Below are 17,318 nucleotides of genomic sequence, written 5' to 3'. Positions count from 1 at the left end.
CCCCCTTTCAGGGTCTTTCCATCCCTTTCTCCCTTAGTTATCGCAGAATATTCTCTCATCTCACCTTCCCTCTTATCCAGCTCTCTTTTGTACTCTTCTAGCTCTTCCTCCCTTCTAGACATCTTCCGCTCTATTTCCTCCTTTCTTTCTCTAAGCTCTTTTAACTTCTCTTCTAATTCCCTTTCCATTTTTCTAATCCTCTCTTCTTCCCTACTTTGTATACCTTCTGCCCGGACTTCCTCTTTCCTGCTTCTACTTTCGTTTTCCCATCGTGTAACTTGTGCCTGATCAGCTGCCCCATACACTATGGTGGCCAACACTGCTGGGTCTAAAGATGGATACAGCTGAAGACATGGACCCAATGTTCCATCTTCCTGTTTAACCATCACATAAGGGGGGGGTGGTTTTTTACCACGTATTGTTTGGGCCAGTGGTTTCATTATTACTGTCAATATTAAGGGGAGAGGAGGCAACATTGCCTAGTACCATTGGTGATGTTGAAGGGTACCTTCTGTAAATACTCGGGCTGAGGGTTTAAAGTAAAGGACTAGTATTGCTGTCAATATGTTACCCTGGAATCCAAATCTAGTAAATGTTTGTTTTAAATAGCTCCAGTGAATATGGTTGAATGCCTTTTTCGGTGTCTAGCGCTACAATGATTGCAGAGACATTTTTGGATTTGGAGAAGTGTTTTATAATTTGTCAAGTGGAGTCTGGTCCCCCAGCGTGATGATGCATGTCGCAAGTCCGCCAAGAGGGGGCGGAGTCAAGTTCCATGCTAACATGCCACCGACACGCAAGTGGCTGCTGTCCGCTCTCCAGGGTGGAGCGCAAAACAAAGGAAAACCCGGAGACCAGGAAACCCATAGCCAAAACAATATCCCAAGCCACCCCCCCAAAGCAAAGGGCGCCCTCTCCCGCCACTGATAAAAGTGATCTCATAGCATTGTAAAATGTAGCTTAATGTGAATAACCTTTGGTGTGATTTACCAAATGAGCTGACGTTTTTAGAATATGTTGGCATAGATAGAGTTCTATTCTGTGAAGTTTGGGGGAAATTGGTTAACATCTAAGCTCCTGTTAAGCCATATTAAGCTCCCAAAAAGCAAGCTTAATGTCCCTAGTTTGCCTTGTGGAACTTCAATATGCGTAAAACTTCTAGGATGGGTTTGGAAAGTTAAAAACGTAGGCTGTGCAAACTTTCAGGGCAATTGATTGAGGTGTAGGCACTTTATTACATATTAAGCTACATTAAGCCATTTTCACATCAAATGTTTTAGTATGTCCTTCAAATCACTAATACTATTTACTGTATATCATTCCATTATATATTCCAATATAGACAATTAGAGTAACCTGTAAAACTAGCATGAAAAACTTCCAAAACTGAAAAAAACTTGATTTAGATATTTACCAACTCTCATGTATAAAAAAACAAATATGACAAAACCAAAAGAACAAATAGAAAAAAAAATCATAAGCAACTCGCTGTACACATGATTGGACTTTCCGACAACAAAATCCATCAGTTTTTTTCCGACGGATGTTGGCTCAAACTTGTCTTGCATACATACACATGGTCTCACAAAGTTGTCAGAATTTCCGATCGTCAAGAACACAGTGACGTACAACACGTATGATGGGACTATAAAAGAGAAGTCCAGTAGCACGTGCGCCACCCTTTGGGCTCCTTCTGCTGATCTCGTGTTTATCGCGTGTTAGTAGAAGTTTGGTTAGAGATGATTCGCGCTTTACAGACTTGTGCTTCAGATCATTACTGCTCTTCAGTTTGTGCTTGTGGGTTTGTATCTGCTTTTCAGTGCGTGTAGTCAGTTTGCATTTGTTTGTCAGTGCGTACTATTTATAGTACCGTATTTGATATTCATTGTGTTCTTGTCCACTTGTTGCTGATTATCAGTTTGTTCTTTCAGGCCTTGCTGTTTTTCAGTGCTTTCTGTTAGGTCGCTCTGACCAGCCGACCGTTTTGAAGCCATGTTGCGTGTACATATTCGTATAGTTTGTGCTGTGCAGGGGCTTGTTGTTGGGGTTCTAGCTTTGACACAAGCCCAGTCCATAATCAGGGTGGGGAGGAGTTCATGGATAAAGAATTGGTTGCTCCAGCGTGACCAATTCTCGCACATGGCTTTGCTTCTTGAGAGCCGAGAGAATAACCCTAATGATTTCAGGAATTATCTCAGGATGACGGACCCCATTTTTCACCATCTGTTGGCTTTGCTGTCCCCTTATATCAGCAGGCAGGATACCTCCGGAGCAGAGGCTAGTCGCCACGTTGTGGTACTTGGCCACTGGCAGAAGCCTTCAGGACCTCAAGTTCTCGACAGTCATCTCTCTCCAGGCTCTGGGGATCATTATCCCAGAGACCTGTTCTACCATTATTCAGGTCCTGCAGAAGGACTATATTAAGGTAATTTTTCTCCTTTAACATCATATTCTATGTATTTAACCTCCCTGGCGGTATGATTATTTCAGATTTTAGGTGCTGAAAGTGGAACAATTATTTTGCATGAAAACTTGGTGTTTTATATTGTAGTCCTGTAATTCTTAGGAATAACTCACTTAAATCTGTCCAAACACGAGTCTAGTAGACAACCCGGGTATGATAAAGTTTGAAAAATGAAATCATAAATTATAATATAATAAATAACTATAAATAGTTATACCAAATAATAATATAATAATAATAAAAATTATTCAATAATGTAATCAAATCAAAAACACTGAAATTTGCTCAGTTGCAGAATTGTCGCTGTCATTACTTTTCAGTATTTGATGATGGATCTCCCCACAAATCACTATCGCTCAATTCTGTGAGTGATTCTAATTTATTATCGCTGTTTTCTAGCTGGTCTAAAACTACTTTTCAACAATCTCCAGTTTCCAGGCAGAAAGAACAGTTTTTATAATATAAAATTGCATGCAGGGCACTGGACAGACCACTAGGGACAAAAGGAAGGTGAATTAATTACATACAGTAATGTAATCTGTAAGATTACATTATACTGCATGTATTGTGTGTTTTACTTTTTGAATTTTGGTGCCTTTCTCCACTCCCGTGCGTCGCAACGCTCGCAGGGAACGGAGCTCGGCTCCGTGATGGATCGAGCAGAGGACGAGCCACTCACAGTGCGGGGGGGGGCATCGCTGGATCCAGGGGACAAGGTAAGTAAGCTCTTCCAGCATCCAGCGGTGCGATCCCGAATCTGGCTCGGGGTTACCACTAATGGTTCTGAATTTTCACCCCGAGCCAGACTCGGGAATATCACCAGGTTCCTTTTTCTTTCAAATATTTTATTATTTTTGTGAACACAAAAGTACAAAGCAATATAAGATACAGTAATGTACAGAGTGAACTTGGTAAATGAAAAGAGGTACAGAGATATACAAATCGTGCCATGAGGCCAAGAGTAACTTAATACATCAAGAAGGTAGCACATAAATGAGGCAAGAGTGGATTCAGAAGCAGACTGCTTGAGCAGGTAAATCGGAGAATACCATGTCATAAATGTTAGCTATCGGACCGTACGAGTGATAGGGATGAAGGGGAACAAGGAGGTGGTACAGCCAGGGGGCAAACAACCCTCCCCACCCTCCCCCTATTCTGCACGGCAGAGCAAACAACAGGAGACCTCCCCAGCCGCCCCTAAAGGGATCTTGCTGCGACCGAGGGCTCCCCCCGTCCTCCCTCTCCCGCGAGCTCCACCCCAATATGGGAGGCAAAATAGATGGGATCCCCAGCGTCCCACAAGCCAGCGAGGCGGAGGGTTATCCCGCTTAAGTATCTCCACTTAAAGCGCAGCAGTACTAAACATGTGAATGCCTCAGTAACGAAAAACAAATAACAATGGAGGTGGGAGACAGGGGGATATACCCCCCCCCCCCCCCCCCCAAAAGAGTGTGGCACTAACAATACTAAAACCTAGTCGGCTTAAACCAAAAAGTAGCGAGAATAGGAGAAAGATAGAGAAATCAGAAAAGAAGAGAAAGTGGGGGAAAGTAAGATAAAGAAAGAGAAAGATAAGAAATAGGAGAACGTGTGGGACACCCAGTAGTACAATCAGCTAGAGAACGTATGACCCAGGTATAATGGGATGTGGCAATATTTGACCCATGGTTCCCATATAAGTTCAAACCTATGCTTCTTGTCCTGCATAATACTGACTATTTTCTCTTGTGCCATGATCCAGGAAATTTTATGTTTAACCGCAGAGAACGGGACCGTCATTTTTTTTCCAGTGAGCTGCTATTGTAATTTTCGTGCCTAAGAGGATGAAAAAGATCAGTGTTTGAGAATGCTTAGATATACCTTCAATTTTGAGGTTAAGTAGCACAATGTCCGGCGTCTGAGGGATCTGGGCATATGTAAGTTTGCATAGTAAAGCAAAGACCTTGTTGCAGAGACCCCTCAAGTGTGGGCATGACCACCATATGTGGAGTAGGGTACCAATATGATTGCACTGTCGAAAGCACATCGGGGATGCATCAGGATAGATTTTTGCGATAAGATAGGGAACTCTGTACCATCGGAGAAGGATTTTGAGACTAGCTTCAATCAGAGACACATTCATTATGCCCCTATAGGACCGTTGGAGACAGGAAAACCATTTGTCACTCTCCCATTGCAGGTCTAGGTCCTTCTCCCATGCCTGGGCATAAGGCGGTTTAGACAATGTTGAGGCCAAGGAGGAATAGATGATGGATATCCCTCCCCTCTGATCAATGACATCTGAGCACCATGCTTCATAAGTCGTAACTTTTAGGGGAACCGATTTATCCGGCCATATAGAATGGAGAAAGTGGGAAATCTGAGAGAAGCGAAACCTTTCCTCATTTGGCATTTTCAATTTCTTGAGGCAATACGAGAGGGAGAAGGGACCTGAGGGGGTGAAGAAATTCCCTATTCTGAATAAACCTTTATTGAGCCACCACTTGAAGGCAAGTATGTTCGTTCCAGGAGGCAATTTGGGATTGTGGAAGATATGCGTCAGTGGGTGTAATGGTGAAATCAGGGCCGAATTTTTATAAATGAGGTCACACAGGGACAAGGAGTGAGAGAGAGTGGGGGCCAAAACTGGAGGTCTCATTTTGGGGGGGACCCAAATGAGGTAGTCTATCGTGTGTCTAGGGACTGCTTGTCTCTCCATAGAAACCCAATCAGGCTTCGCACCCCGGGCATAGACAATGGAAAACTGGGCCAGCCTTGCTGCTTGATAGTACCACCAAATATTAGGTAAGGCAAGTCCTCCTTGTGATTTGAGACAATATAAGATATGTTTAGAGCATCTCCTTCCTTTGGTACCCCATATAAATTGCAGTATGCTGAATTGGATTTTATGTAATTGTGACTTGTGTATCGGGATAGGGAGAGCCCTAAATAAGTATAGGATAAGTGGAAGGAGAGTCATCTTTATTGAATTAATGTGGCCCAGCCAAGAAAGCTTGTACTTAGACCAGGAAGTCAGGTCAGCAGCGAGTGTTTTGAAAGCAGCGGGGAAGTTTGCAGAGAAGAGGGTTTCGAATTTAGGCGTGAGATTGATCCCTAGGTATGGGAAGTGTGATGTGCACCAGTGAATTTGGAAGTGGCTCTAAATATTCCTCAGTAAATCGTGAGGAACCGTGATATTCAAGGCTGTGGAATTGGAGACATTAACAAGGAGTCCTGAAGCATTACCAAACTGGTCTAGCAGGGAGAGTATGTTGGGCGTTGAGATTAGTGGGGATGTGACGAATAAGAGGATATCATCCACAAATAGCACACATTTGTGTTCTTGACCCCCGCAAAGGACACCTTTGATATTAAGGTTGTGCCTAATCGCAATGGCCAAAGTCTCAATGGCGATAGCGAAAAGGAGGGGGGAAAGTGGGCAACCTTGTCTTGTCCCTTTTTCTATGGGGAAAGGATCAGAGTAACAGCCTTGCAGACGAACCCGAGCAAGGGGGTTCAAATACAAAGCACGTAAAATCCCCAGAAATCGTGGACCAAAACCCTAGCACTCAAGGACCTTGAAAAGATAGGGCCAGGTCACTGTGTCAAATGCCTTTTGAAGGTCAATTGATAGAAGGTACCCTGCTTGTGGAGGGCCACCGTCCCATTGTGAATTGAGGAGGGAGATAATATCAATTGATCTTCGAATTTGGTCTGGTCCCTGTCTCCCCGGGATGAAGCCCGCCTGGTCTTTGTGGATGTAAAGTGCAATGTAGGAAGAGAGCCTATTGGCTAAAACTTTAGTCAAGATTTTGAGGTCATTATTAATCAGAGATCGGACGATAATTAGATACTAGAGACGCATCTTTGCCCGGTTTGGGTATAACTGAGATATAGGTCAGGTTTAGGGCTCCATCCAGGGGAGATTCGGATCTGATATGGTTGAAGAACCTGACCATATATGGGACCAGTTTGGTTGAATTTTTTTTATAATATGCTACCGAGAAACCGTCGGGACTTGGAGCCGTGTGTGTTTTAAGCTGCTTAATAACCTGTGTAACTTCAGCTTACGTAACGGGGCTATCCAGGAGATCGGAGTGTTCCGTAGAGAGTTTTGGTAGAGGGACAGTATTCAGAAATTCTTCTAGGTGAGAATGAGATTCTATGGTGTCTGCTTTATAAAGTGATGTGTAGTATTTCTGAAACGCTTCCATGATCCGGCATGGGTTTTGGGTTAGATCCCCTGTTGGCATACATATCTTAGGGAAGTGATAAGTGCAAGGCCTAGGGGACAATTTTGCCGCCAGTTTGGCACCAATTTTGTCTTTTTGGGAGTAAAAATGAGCACCGGACCATCAAAGCTGTTTTTTAGCCAGGTTTAAAGCTACCCGAGTGGATTCTAGGGATTCCAAAGAATCCTTGGTGGGGTTTTGTTTGTGGGATTTACTGAGGGCTTAAAGTGACCTTTGGAGATTGGCAATGACTGCTGCTCTTTCTTTCTTTAGTCTTGAGGCGATCTGAATAATTTTCCCCCTAAGCACCGCCTTGTGGGCGACCCAGAGGGTGTCTGGGGACATTGAGGCTGTATTATTAATGCGGAAGTATTCTAGGATTTCGTGTGCAAGGATTTCACATTGAGCCGGATCGCTTAAAATGCTCTCATTTAGCCTCCACGTGAAATGCTTAGGAGAGTTGTCTGAACGGAGTAAGAACAGAACAACTATAGAGTGGTCAGAAAGGGTGGTATCCCTGATGCCTGCTTTCTGGGCATCGGGTATGCCTTGTGATTGAATGAAGATATGGTCTATTCTGGAATAGAGGCGGTGAGGGGCAGAGTAATGTGTGTAATCTTTAGATCTTGGATTTAATTCCCTCCAAATGTCCACCAGGCCTTGTGCCCGAAGAGTAGAGGCTATTTTGGTACTTTGCTTTGGGGGCCTCCTTGTGCTGGGGCTGCCTGAGCCTGATTTATCCAGAGAGTGATCGAAAGGTATGTTCGTGTCACCTCCCATAATGATTTTACCTTCCAGCAGAGGGCCAATGGAGGACATCATGGAAGCAAAGAAGGAAGCCTGACCTTTATTGGGAGTATAGTACGAGACCACGGAATAACGCACGCCATCAATCGTGCCCTTAACCATAATGTAACTGCCTCACCACTTCTGAAGGAGAAAATTTTAGATGTTTTTCGAAACAGATGGCCACTCCCTTGGTCTTATTCTGTGCATTGGACAAAAAAAACTGGGGGTATGAGCCATGCAGGAAGTGGGGGTTATAAGAAGATGGGAAATGAGTTTCCTGCAATAGGAGTATATCAAGTCCTTGGGAACTGTAATGGTTGAATAGTTTGCGTCTCTTAATGGGGGAGTTCATCCCTTGGACATTATGAGAGGCAATTTTTAGTGGGGCAGGATCAGTGGTGTCAGAGTGCATTGATCAGAGGGAAAGCAATACGCAACACAATTATCAGGGACCTTACCCAACTCGACTGTAGGGAACGGGAGAGCTCAAAAGGTGTAGACCACGGGTTGCCAAGGTTCATCTGGTAGTCAATGACCACGGCACTGGGTGTCCCACAGAAAGGAAAGAGGAGAGAGAAGAAGAGGGAAGAAGAAACCGACTCTGTGAAAGAAGAACAACATAGATCAAGTTTAAGAACTTGGTCAATCACATATGTAGTAACACAATATAAAACTGTGAGATCAAACAAAGGGTATGAGTAGATCATTTCTGAACAAGCTATAGTATTGAGAAAAAAATGAAAAAATAAAAAATAAAACGCACAAAAGGAAAAAGAGCGGCTTAGGTGGTATCCAAGATCCCATACGGGGTGGGACAGCCGCCGCCCCTGCCCCTAGGATCTCCCTACCCTGGGATCTACCCAAGGGAGGGTCAAGTGTGGTCTCCAGGTGGTCCCAGAAAAATAATCAAGGACTCACTTTGGAGCACAGGGAGGCGAAGTGCAGCCGCTCCAGCCATTCCGCCTAAAACAGGAAGGAATGGGAAGAGAAGGGCCTGAACAAAACAAAGAAAAACAAAAAGGAGGAAAGCTAAGGTAACCATAACGGTCCACAGGAGAAACTAGGGCTGAAAATGAGCATGCCCTGACAATAGAACCAAAAAATTTTTGAGTGTCTGCCTTAAGGTGGGCGTCCGTCTTCAGAGCGTTTTGCTTGCTGCTTTTGCCATAGTGGTTGGATGGGGCTAGAAGGAGGGGGTCTCTTGGCGGACATCGGATTCCTTGCATCAGGTGTCGTGGCTGGAGAATGAGATATAAGGCCCAGTTGAAGTAAGAGAAGCTGTAGGGTTTGTTCTGAAAGGAGAAGTTCAGACGCAATGGAAAAGACCATCTGTAAGCGATTGATTTCTGCATCAGGACTTGTAAGAGGGGCTTGAGCGATCTCAGTTTTTGTATCGTGTATGGAGAGGTCAGCGAATAGTTGTATCGTGTGACCCGGAATGGAGAGGTTTTCAGTTACCCTGGCTTTGCGCATGACCTCCTCTTTGACACCAAAAAAATGGAGTTTCACCACAATGTCCCTGGGAAGGCCATCTTGTCGTGGAGGTTGGAGAGCTCTATGGGCTCGGTTGAGCTCCAGGCGGTGGTCAGGAATATCAGGAATTACATTTTTGATAAACGCACAAACAACTTTGTCTGTGTCTTTAAATGATTCAGGGAGGCCTCGGAGCCTAAAATTATACCTGCGAGATCTATTTTCGAGATCATCTAATTTTGCATATGCAATGTCCAATTGTTCATGTAAATCCTGAATCCTGTCAGTGTTTTGATTAGCCACGGCTGCCATTTGGTCTGTTTTAAATTAAATTGCCTCAATTCTGGTTCCCAAATGGAGTAGGTCAGCCTGAATGGTAGATGTTATTTGTGCTGCAGTTTGGGCAAGTCCTCTGGCTAACATTTTAGAAAAGGTGTCCATCAGAGAGGAGAGATCAGTAGGAGAATGAGGGATAGTACTAGGGCGAGTCCCATGATGCTCAGGGGTATTGATGATGTCCTCCATGGGAGAGAGGGGGGGCCCGTCCATTACTCTGCTCAGCAGCAACTCTGTGGATGCGGGGGACAGAAATGACGGAGCCTGGTGATCACTCACTGTCTGAGGATGATGTCCCTCCGTTGTTGGGTCCCAGCTCGGAGGATCCGCAATGGATTGGCCTGGATTCTGAGGTAGGCCTCGGGGAGAAATGGCTCGTTCTGAGGCCGGAGCTCCGGGGTCAAGTTGGCGGGATAGATCCCGTCTGGCCGGAGCCACCGGGCATATAGAGGAGATCCCTAAAGCTTTGTGTGGGCGGTGGGGTGTATCGATCGGCCGTCTTCCGCTGATTATCGCTATGGCGGGTTGATAAGGCTGGAGCGGAGCGGAGCTCTCAGGGGATGCATCCGTCCATCAAGCTGCATGCGCCTCCCAGGTTCCTTTTTTGTCCTTCATGCATATTTGCCTTCACTAACCTCCCCAGCAAGTTCTCCTAGGCCCATATACACCTATAGCCTAGTCACTTAGCAATGTATTTTGTCTGCTCCATGGTGACTTTGCCAACCCATACACACTATACCTACTTCTTTTGTGGTCAGATTTATGGATGAATTCACCAGCATGTAGTGCAAGGGCCTGCCTGAATACTTTCAAATGGTACTGTATAAAGCTTGTTTCAATGAAGTGGAGAGGGTTACCTGTCCAAAACATCCCCCCCCTTCAATTTTTGCAATGGGCCATCAGATGGGGTGAGGAATCTGATAAGTGGACCTTATACTCTTTAACCACTACAGATCCGCGCTATTGCCAAATGACGGCATCAGCGCGGACCTACATTTCCGGGACTACGTCTATTGACGTCGTCCCGGATACGAGCGGCCTGCGCGCCCCCTGAGGGGCGCGCGCGGCGCGCTCTGTGATCGGCGAGTCCGTGAGACTCGCCTGATCACCGATCCGTGCAAGGGGTCGATCCCGACCCCTTATCACGTGATCAGCTGTCAGCCAATGACAGCTGATCATGTGATAGAACGGAGACGGTAATCGGCTATTATTCTTCCTCGCGCTGACAGCGCGAGGAGAGAAAAAAAAAGCCGATCACCGGCGGCCGTGATCGGGACATCAGTCCCGATCACGGCCAGCAATACAGCTGACCACCTGCCCCCTGCCAGTGCCCACCTGCCCACCGCCGTGCCATCCTGAATAAAAGTAAGTGCCCCCCATCAGTGCCCCCCATCAGTGCCCATAGTGCCCACAGTGCCACCTACAGTGCCACCCACAATGCCACCCACAGTGCCATCCAGCAGTGCCACCAACAGTGCCACCCACAGTGCCCACAATCTGCCTCAAAGGTGCTGCGACCCAGTGCCGCACATCAGTGCCCAGCAGTGCCGCCCATCAGTGCCCAGCAGTGCCGCCCATCAGTGCCCAGCAGTGCCACCTATCAGAGCCACCTATCAGTGCCACCTATCAGTGCCCATCAGTCCCATCTATCAGTGGTACCTATCAGTGCCCATCCGTGCCACCCATCCGTGCCACTTATCCGTGCCACCCATCCATGCCATCTTATCTGTGCCCATCTTTGCCCATCAGTGCCGCCTTATCTGTGCCCATCGGTGCCGCCTTATCTGTGCCTATTAGTGCCGCCTTAACTATGCCTATCAGTGCCCACCAGTGCAGCCCATCAGTGCCCACCAATGCAGCCCATCAGTGCCCACCAATGCAGCCCATCAGTGCCCACCAATGCAGCCATCAGTGCCGCCTAATCAGCGCACTTCAATGAAGGAGAAAAATGACCCATTTGCAAAATTTTATAACAAACTATTAAAACATGATTTATTTATTTTTATTTTTTTGCATCTTTTTTTGTTTGTTTAGCAAAAAATAAAACTCCGAGCTGTAACTAAATACCACCAAAAGAAAGCTCTATTTGTGGGAAAAAAATGATAAAAATTTCATTTGGGTACAGTGTTGTATGCCCGCGCAATTGTCATTCAAAGTGCATCAGCGCTGAAAGCTGAAAATTGGTCTAGGACTGAGGGGGGTTTAAGTGCCCAGTAAGCAAGTGGTTAAATACTAATTTCAATAAATGTTATACTTATGTTGGCAAAAAAAAATGTTTGTGTCTAATCTGCTTGCAATGTTTATGTGCAAAATTACTATTTTTTCTTTTCTTGTTTGACTCCACAGTTTCCTTCAATGCCACAGGAATGGCAGACTGTGGCCTTCCACTTTGCCATCTGTTGGGACTTTCACAATTGTGGAGGTGCAATTGATGGGAGACATGTCCACATAGTCCCACCCCCTAACTCGGGGTCATACTATTATAATTACAAGGGGTATAATAGTATTGTTGGCGGGAAAAATGGCCGGATGGTGGAGTGATCGCCCAAACGGATTTCTTCTGGCGTCTCCAGAATTACCACCTCCAGAAGACAATGTGAACAATGTGCTCCCTCAATTTCAGGTCTGACCAGCGTTTCCTCAATTGATCCTTGCAACCGTATTACCCCAAAATTCTTCTGCAGACTCTTCACGACTTTAGTCATGATCTTGACCTTTCTCACATTTGGGTTTGGGTAAGGTCCATACTTCCCATCATAGTCGCCCCTCTTCAAAAATGTCCACCATCTCCACCATCTCTACAAAGGACATATTTGAGGCCTTAAATCTCCTCCAGGATCGGGACGTTTCTGGCTCCGGGCTTTCCTCATCCTCCTCATTTCTTAAATTAGCAACCCACTGTACCGAAAGAGAAGGGGTGGGGAATAGACTAGAAAGAACATCAGGGGTGGGCAGAGTTTTGCGCATGCGCAGTGTATTTACTTTCAAAGGTTTTTATTGTCATTTTAGAAACAACATCAATACAAACGTAAATGAATAGATAATATCTCAAGCAGCATACAAACATAGGGATAAGGTACAGGAAATACAAATGGTAAGTCTGAATGTGAGCAAATGAGTCCCGTTCCCGGAATCTAAACCTGGGATGAGTATGCCTGTTGGCTGACTGCTAGCGGACCCGGTGTGAGGTTGAAGTTCATCCTGAGTCTATACCCATCTCCTCCAACACCCCCAAGGGGATCAAGCTGTGCCAGGGGGGACCAGCACCCATCCAGGCCTATATCTAGCTTCTTATTCACCTCAAAAGCACCCGATCCTTGCCGAGTGTCCATCCTCTAATCCAGTCTCTTTGCAATAAACTGCTTCGGGTCTGACCACCACTATCTGAGTAGGTCAGTAGTACCTTTCACCTCAATATGGACTGTGAGATACAATAATCTGAACTGAGTCCTTATAGGACTAAATTAGGTAAAGGAGAAGGAAAGAGAAAGTGTTAGAAAAATAGGGAGGGAAGAGAGAGAAAGTTGGGTAAGGGAAGGGGTAGGAGCGCCACTCCCTGATCTAACCAGGTCTCAGGTATGTGGAATGAGTGGAAAAGTAGTTATACCCATTAGGTGAGCCCATGGTTCCCATGTGGCTTCGAACTTGTTAGAAGAGTCTAATAGTATGCTGGAGAGTTTTTCCTGGGACATTATCCACAATATTTTCCTTTTTGCCATTGAGAGAGAAACACCCAGCCTTTTCCAGGCCTCTGCAATTGTGAGTTTAGCTCCCAATAGCACAAAGCGTATCAGTCTGCAAGACTGTTTAGAGATGTGTGGAACTGGTTCGTTAAAGAGTGCCACCTTGGGGGTCCTGGGAATGGCAGAGTCTACTAACTTGTCTAATATTTAAAAAAAATTTCTTCCAGAAGGATCGAATCCTCGGGCAATCCCACCAAATATGTGCCATTGTGCCCTGGAGTTGGCAGCCCCTAAAGCAGAGAGGGCTGGCAGCGGGGAACATTGAGGCTATTCTGGTAGGCGTGTAGTACCATCTAGTTAGTACTTTTAGACTAGCCTCGATTAACGTGGTATTAAGAATGCCCCTAAAGGACTTAGAGCACACCGAATACCATTTCTCCTTAGGCCAGTGAAAGTTGAAGTCCGTTTTCCAAGCCTCCATGAAAGACGCTTTGGCCTCAGGGGCAATCAGTGACGAATAGATCGTCGAGATCCCCCCCTCTGGTCTATGGCTTAACCTCACCACATTTCATAATCTGTGAACTTACGGGGTTGAGAATTGTTTTTACCTAGGGATTGTAGGAAATGGTGAATCTGATGTAATCTGAATATTTCAGAGCTGGGGAGATCTAGCTTTTTTGTGCAATGTTTAAGGGTGAGCGGTCCTGCCGCTGTGAAGAAATGTCCTATCCTGTAGAGTCCTTTATCAATGCACCATTTAAAGGCTAGGACGTTTCTGCCAGGGGGAAAGTTTGGGTTATTGAATATGTGGGTTAAGGGTTTGTATTCAGAGACAAGGGAGGGTTTGGCGCGTAGGGAGTCCCCAACTGTGAACGAGTGGGAATGGGTTGGGGCAAGAATCGGTGGTCTATCCATCTGGGAGGACCATAGTAGAAAGTCTAGAGTGAAATTCGGGACTGCATGTTTTTCTATATGAACCCAGTCAGGCTTCTCGAATCTTGAATAGACTGTTGATAGTTGAGCTAGCCTGGCTGCTAAGTAGTATTTATATAGTTGGGGAAGTCCCAGCCCCCCTTTTTTCCTGTGTGCATATAGGATTCCTTGAGATAATCTGTAGCCCGCCTTACCCCATATGAACTTCAGGATCTTGCTTTGGACTTTTCTTATGGGAATGGGGAGGGGCCGGTACAAATACAATAATCTGGGAAGTAGCCTCATTTTAATAGCGTTTATCCTGCCTACCCAGGAGATGTTATGCTGTGCCCTATTGTGTAAGTCCATTTCTAGTTTAAGAAACATGGGGGGATAGTTGTGGCTCATATAGGTTTTCCACTTTGGGTGTGAGGTTAATGCCCAAGTATTTGATGGAGGTTTCGCTCCATTTAAATTGAAAGGATTGTTTCAGGAGTTCAACTGTTGGGGTATCAAAGGAGACATTGAGGGCTTGTGATTTGGAATAATTAACCTGAAGGCCTGATATATTCGAGAAGGTATCTAGTGTAGAGCATAAGTTGGTAGGAGTGGTTATGGGGGAGGTGAGGAAGAGCATAACGTCATCCGCAAATAGGCCACATTTATGGGTGTGGGGGCCGCAGGAGACACTTTGATGTCTTGATTTTGGCGAATCGCAATGGCTAGTGTCTCTATCGCCATCGCAAAAATTAACGCAATAGGGGGCAACCCTGTCTGGTCCCCTGTCTAATCTGTATGGGTTTAGAATAAAAGCCCTGGAGCCTAATCCGTGCGGAGGGTGTAGAGTATAGTGCTGAAATTAAGCCCATGAAACACAGACCAATACCCCAACGTTGTAGTATGGTAAAGATATATGTCCAAGAGACCGAATCAAAGGCCTTTTGAAGGTCTAATGCCCCGTACACACAACCAGACTTTTCAACATCAAAAGTCTGACGGAATGATTCCGGCAGACTATTGGAACGTGTGTGGGCTGCAGCGGACTTTTGATTTGCAAAAGTCTGACAGACTTTAGAAATGGAACATGTTTCAAATTTTTCCGACAGAACTCTGCCGGACCCAGAAATCCGCTCGTGTGTGTGCTAGTCTGACGGACTAAAACCGACGCTAGGGCAGCTATTGGCTACTGGCTATGAACTTCCTTATTCTAGTCCAGTCATACGTCATCACGTTCGAATCCGTCGGACTTTGGTGTGATTGTGTGTGGCCAAGTCCGTTCATTCGGAAAGTCCATCAGAACTCTGTCAGAACTCCGTCAGAACTCCGTCGAAAGTCTGCCGGACTTAAGTCCTGTCGTGTGTACGCGGCATAAGGAAAGAAGCATTCCCGACTGTTTGGGGCCACCATCCCAATTAGTTTTGAGAATGGACATTATGTCAATTGTCCTCCATATTTGGTCAGGCCCCTGCCTGGCAGGAATGAATCCCACCTGGTCCTTGTGTATATAAGAACAAATGAATAAAGACAAGCGGTTAGCAAGAATTTTGGTCAGGATTTTAACATCGCAATGAATTAATGAGAAGGGGCGAAATTACCGACTTCCTCCGGGTTTTTGTCTGGTTTTGGAATGACTGCAATAAATGCAGTGTTGATGCAGTGTTGAGCTGAGGATCCTGGCTAGGTAAGGGGCCAGGGTGTTTGCAAAAGTTTTGTAATACGGATTAGAAAAGCCATCCGGCCCAGGGGCTGATCCAGACTTCAGGGTTTTTATTGCACTCAAGATTTCTCCCTCTGTGAGAGGAGCTTCTTGGCTGTCTTTATGTTATGCGCAGTGTATTTAAAGCGTAACACGTGTGCATCGGATGTACGATCTGACCCTTCCTTCCACGCTTCCTTCCACCCCAGCTGAGGCTTCTGACACGCCCACCCTGGGACTTCCAGCCAGGAAGAAGTGGATGAGCCCAGCTTGAGCCAGGTATAGTATTGTTCTACATATATTATTTGTAAACACGAATGATGTTAACTAGATGTGATTATTTCTATCAGAAGGTGGAAAGAAAGCAAATCTATCACTTGAAATGCAAAAAAAGCACCTAGTGGCGCTATACAAAATACACACTGTTAATTAGCAGTGTGCTATAATAACCAAAAAATACCCAACGTGAAAATAAAAATGTGCATAGAAAGTAATCAACAATACAATCAATATTGATGAAGTAGCAACAAAATACAATCAAACAAAAAAAGATTTACAGTCAAAGAAATATATAAATCACACAAATAGTGATGCTGTGAATAAGTGACAAAAAGTAAAAAATAAAAAATGAACACAAGAACAAATGGTGCTCTAATAAAGATGTATAGTTCCAAAGTGGATTTGATTAATCTTCAATCAAGGAAAATAGATGGAAACCAGTGACCATAATGGTGGCAATAGTTCAAAAAATGATTAATTCAGATAAACATTCTGTAGCCAAGTGTCCATCAAGTGAAAAACCTCCACCGCACCCTTGGTGCTCGTGCCCCCCTTGTATAAAAAACTCACCAAAAGTATTGCCCAGCACTCTCGTGTCAGGCAAAAACGCTTATAGTGTATACAAATGATGATTATTTTCTCCAAGCCACTTCTTATGAGAACTTCGCAGGCAGAGGATAGTCACATATTATCTCAGAATTACCTCAAGGAGACAAAAGAAACTTCCCATAGTGCAATAATGTAAAGCTAGTTTAATAAAACGTCAAAATTTTAAAATCACACTCACATGGATCCAATTAAGAACAGGCACTTCAAAAAGACAATCCACTGGTCAGTTCAAAGGTTCTTCCCTCATAGGCATTGGTGAGTATACTGGAAGCAGGCTAGATAGTGTCACATAGCACCGTCTCTATACAAGGTATCTGTGTGGTACCTGACAGCAGATAGCTCAAATTGAAAACAGCGCCAAATGGTGATATTCCGTCCTTCAATCTGTATGTTCTCCTCCCTCCGCCTTCTATCAACTTAATTACTGTGTGTGCTGGTCGCCATATAGCCACGCCCCCCGACATGTTTCGTCCAATGGACTTCCTGAGGAAGTCCATTGGACGAAACATGTCGGGGGCGTGGCTATATGGCGACCAGCACACACAGTAATTAAGTTGATAGAAGGCGGAGGGAGGAGAACATACAGATTGAAGGACGGAATATCACCATTTGGCGCTGTTTTCAATTTGAGCTATCTGCTGTCAGGTACCACACAGATACCTTGTATAGAGACGGTGCTATGTGACACTATCTAGCCTGCTTCCAGTATACTCACCAATGCCTATGAGGGAAGAACCTTTGAACTGACCAGTGGATTGTCTTTTTGAAGTGCCTGTTTTTAATTGGATCCATGTGAGTGTGATTTTAAAATTTTGACGTTTTATTAAACTAGCTTTACATTATTGCACTATGGGAAGTTTCTTTTG

Source organism: Lithobates pipiens, unplaced genomic scaffold (assembly GCF_037356315.1).
Source record: "Lithobates pipiens isolate NorthernLeopardFrog02 unplaced genomic scaffold, aLitPip1_a1.2 Scaffold_8, whole genome shotgun sequence".
NCBI classification, from domain to species: Eukaryota; Metazoa; Chordata; class Amphibia; order Anura; family Ranidae; genus Lithobates; species Lithobates pipiens.
The sequence above is the reverse complement of the archived record's forward strand: the minus strand, read 5'-3'. Positions refer to the sequence as shown.